The sequence below is a fragment of the Etheostoma spectabile genome, chromosome 4 (assembly GCF_008692095.1).
Source record: "Etheostoma spectabile isolate EspeVRDwgs_2016 chromosome 4, UIUC_Espe_1.0, whole genome shotgun sequence".
In the NCBI taxonomy this organism is placed as follows: Eukaryota; Metazoa; Chordata; class Actinopteri; order Perciformes; family Percidae; genus Etheostoma; species Etheostoma spectabile.
In genome coordinates this window covers 33731074-33735722 of record NC_045736.1, presented here as the reverse complement: position 1 = coordinate 33735722, position 4649 = coordinate 33731074, and the positions used below count along the sequence as shown (strand labels likewise).

The 4649-nt window shown below is 38.1% G+C and overlaps 1 protein-coding gene across 1 annotated transcript in view; it reads right to left on the bottom strand.

Annotated features, from left to right (window-relative positions):
* The window catches only part of zgc:103559, a 93980-nt gene that overhangs the window by 88642 nt on the left and 689 nt on the right, over nt 1–4649 (bottom strand). The window lies entirely within an intron of this gene.

Sequence of the window (4649 nt, the reverse complement as noted above, 5' to 3'; positions counted from 1 at the left end):
CTTGACACAAAGAAATGTCTAAAAGATTTACTGGTATGAAGTTCAAAACTTTTACAAAAAGTTACAAAAGGTTTGTTATTTTAACATGGGAGTAACAGTGAGGTACAGTTGTGCCATAAGTGTACATGCCATGCTTAAGTTGACTATAAAGAGGAATAAGACAATCAGGTTTTGGAAATTTATCTTAATGTCTTAATTAAAAATGAGGAAAAATCCAACCTTAGGACACCAATTTCCTTTGAAGAATAATGTATTGTAAATGTTCCAACTTAAAATCCAGGAGGCATAAGTATCACACCCATGTTAAAATACAGGGGCATAAGTATCAACATCCCTGTTTAAATACAGGGGCATGTATACAACCCCTAGTTAAATTCCATAGAGGAGAACAAGCGACAATGGAAACAACTGGACGCTGTTTCAATGGGGGAGGGGCGGCAGCTATTTTAATTCCAAAGGCCAAGGGAGTTTTATAGGTGCCACAGTATCCTGATCCATGAAATAACTGGCTTTAATAATAAAAATCTGCCTCTATGGGAATTAACATAGGGGGTTGTATACTTGCCCCCTGTATTTTAGTAAAAAACATTTATTTACAATACATTATTCATTCAAAGACAATGGTGTCCTAAAAGGTTGGATTTTTTTCCTCATTTTTAAAAGGCATTAAGATAAATTTCCAATCATGTTTTTTCTTTTATCCTCTTCTTAGTTAACTAAACGCAGGGCATGTAAACTATGAGACACCACTGCAAATCATTAACAGCAAAGCAATGGCTTGTAACATGAGTAAAGGTTATTCACAGAAGTTTTTTAAATAAAATGTCAAAACAATACAAGCAGTTACGGGTAGTTTTCCTTTGGAGTGAGTTGTTACACCCTGTCAAAGGTTTGCCATGGCATAAGGCTAGTGTCATAATGTTTAGAATTGAGTTTTATTCATGCGGTGTTTGGCAGAACCAATTCACTGAGACAGGGTGGCTGTTCTCCAGAATGAAGACTGCATCCACCTTTAAGAAGAAGGAAATACATTTCAGTCTGTATTCAAGGTTATTCGTGCAGAAAACAAATGCTTAATTAAAAGCAGCCAGAAACCATGCAGAGCTACTAGGATGTGTTGTTACAGTCTATGAAGAATCAGCAATCCCCACATCTTGAGGAGCCTGGTTGTTAAGTGACTACAAACCCTCCCCATCCAACGCACCCGAGTACCCCAGCCGTACAGTTCTGCCTTGGCTGTTAGCTCGTGTAGGTTGGCTTTTCCATATTATGCTTCCCCAACGGCAACCTCCCATGGTACAATATTACAGACAGAGACTATATGAAGTTGACCAAAATAAGGTGTTGCGTAAGAAGGTTGAGACAAGAATGTACCTTATATCTTACATCATCTAGTCACAATTGTTGTACAATACGTTACTTTCACACAGAGCACTCATCCGCGCTAGCTAACGTATAGCGCTAGCTATACCGTATACGCGATAGCTAACGTATAGCGCTAGCTAACTAGAGTTAACAGCAAGTAAATATCGTTCGGTTGCAAGCTAAAGCAATAACGTCTATGAGTTGCAGGAATTTATATCATTAGAAAAGTGCTATCACAGTAGTAAAACCGTATGAAAAATGTTGAATAAAGACGTTTTTTACTTTACCTGTGATGCTGAGCCTGGGCTAGAAGCCTCCGGTCGGTTAGCTATTTTTCACCTGTGACGCATGCGCATTAAATGTAATCGAGGTTTGATTACCCTGGCCTGGGACTGCAGTGACGTCATTTTAACTGTTTTTTTACTCGTACCCGTAAACTTGAATTTGTGTTCACACTCAAGAATCCGTAGTTGTAGAAATAGAGTTGTACTCATGAATGTTTACAGTCATAGCTTTTAGAGTCACACTCACATAAAAAAACACATGTATGAAAACCTAATTTTGCGTGCCTATGTAATTTACGCACAAATGTATAAAAATACGAATATGAATTTAAAAATACGAATATGAATACATAAAGTTACGCATACATCTTTTTGATAGTGTTCTTACTCCATAAGATATGGCAAATTTCAGTCTTAGTAATATTAGATTTCAGTCTTAGCTATACTTGATCTCAGTGCTGCATTGAGGACCTGACATACTTAGACCGATGATTTGAAAACTGGGTTGGCCTTTCTCCCTGAGTACTAAACTGGTTTGAATCCTACTTAAGAATAGGGACTACTTTGTCCATTAGGTGAATCTCACATAAAGATAGACATGTGGAGTTCCCCAATGCTCCATTCTGAGCCCTTCTGTTTAACATCTGCATGCTCCCACTGGATCAGATTATGGAAAACAACAAAATAAGTTACCATTGTTATGTGGACGACACATAAATTTACATAACGTTATGCCAGGGGACTATAGTCCAATACAAAAACTGACTAGTGCACTGAACAAATTAACAGCTGGAGTGCCAAAACTTTCTGAAATTAAAGTTAAAAACTGAGGTGATGTTTTTGGAGCAAAAGAAGAATGATTAAACTGCGCTCAGCTTCAAACAACAATTTAAAAACAACAGCAAAGCAGAAATCTTGGTGTAGTCATGGACTCAGACCTGAATTTTACAGCCACATTTTTGTAATTGAAAGACAATTACAAAGTTAGCCTATATCACTAAGAATTTATCAGGGTAAAGGACTTATGTGTCACAGGATTTGGAAAAACTTGTCCCTGCTTTCATCTACAGTGGACTTGACTACTGTAACAGGGTCTTTACAAGTCTCCCTAAAAAAAAAAAAAAAAAAAACAGACAGCTGCAGCTGATTCAGAACGCTTGCTGCTCGAGTCTCCACTAAGACAAGAGATGGATACAATCACCAGTCCTCACTAAGACCAGAGATGGATAACATCACTCCAGGTCTGAAGTCCTTACACTGGCTTCCTGGTGCTCAAAGAATTGATTTCAAATGGAAATCACTACACCAGTTTAGAGCCAAAATACATTTCTGATCTTCTACTACACTATGACCTCCCCCCCAGACTCTCAGGTATCTGGGACAGCTTGCTTTCTGTCCCCAGAGTCAGAACTAAACAGGGGAAGCAGCGTTCAGTTTTTATGCTCCTCATATCGGAATAAACTCCCAGAAAACTCAAGGTATATGGCTGTAGCCTGGAGCTGGCTCGTCATGCGGAGGCGTGTCCAACGGTAAATTCAGAGGGTCAAATGCAAAATCGAGAATAATTTTTTTTAATAATAATAATAATAATACATTTTATTTAACAGCGCCTTTCTAACACTCAAGGACGCTTTACAGAGAATAAAAGACAGATATAGGGAACATAAAAGTGTAAGTAGTAATAACAAAACAGATAAAACAAAAAACAAACAAACAAAACAAACAAACAAAACAAAACAGGACAGTGTATTTACAGATAAGCGAGCTGGAACAGTGGGTTTTAGTCTGTTTTGAACAGAGGGAGAGAGTTGATGTGGGAGGTCGGGTGGGAGTGAGTTCCAGACTCTAAAGCTTAAGCTATAAATTAATTTATATGATTGCCGTTAACGGCAATCATACAAATGAATAAAATATTTGTTTTTTTAACTAAACATGTCTATAAGATAAATGCAGAATATCAACTAATGAATAAAAAACACTTAAAATATTGTCCGTCTATAAAATAAATGCAGTTATAGGCAAACTAAAAAACCTTCTGCCATCCAGTTTCTACTTTTCAAAATAAAAGCTTGCATCTGGAATAACATACTAATATCTCTCTTACTTTTCAAAGTAAAAGCTCAGTCAACTATCATGATGATAAAAATATGGTGGGTTTTAAATATTTAAAAATATATGTCCGTCTTAAAATAATGCAGATGATAGGCAAAATATAAAATTAATTAAAGGTATCTCTCCCCGACAGAGTTCAAGCATTTGGTTGTTTTAAAAAAAAAATTCCCCTTCTACAATACAACAAAAATACAATGAAACGCTGGCGGAAGTGGAAGAAAAATTCAATCGCATCCTGGCCCAAGACTGGCAGCAGAGTACCAGTTGAATGCAGGACGGTCCAGAGACCCGAAGGCCGAGGCAGTAGAAAAATAGAACCGCATTCTGCCGGTCCAGAGACCCGACAGCATTCTGCCCGGGTCCCAGAGACCCGACAGCATTCTGCGTAATATACAATTAAACGTCTGGAAAGGTGTAACATGTTTATTTTTGTAGTCTTGTTGTGTGTGCAGAGTGGATTGTTACCTCCTCAGGAGGTCCTGCGTTAGTGGCAGAAACGGCGCTGCGTCGCTGATGCAGGTTTCATCAGATGTAGCTACGTTAATATGGAACAACACAACTATAACATCAGAAATGAGCAAACTACATGTAGACTATGGCAAATTGTTACTTTAACAGTTTAACGTTTTTCAATTGATTGCAACAAATGTGGCCACGAATTTACCCGTGACTCCATCTGGAATTATTCGCGATATTGTATTTTGCCCTCTGGATTGAACCGTGTGGACACACCGCATGAGATGGGACGGATGACATGGGACGCTCCAGGCTGCAGCCATACCCGTCTCAGAAAACTGCAGATCCGCTGCTACTCTCAGTTCTTTTAAATCAAGGCTGAATACCTTTCTTTTTTATGTTGCCTTTCTTTAAATGGTTGTTCATTTCTTT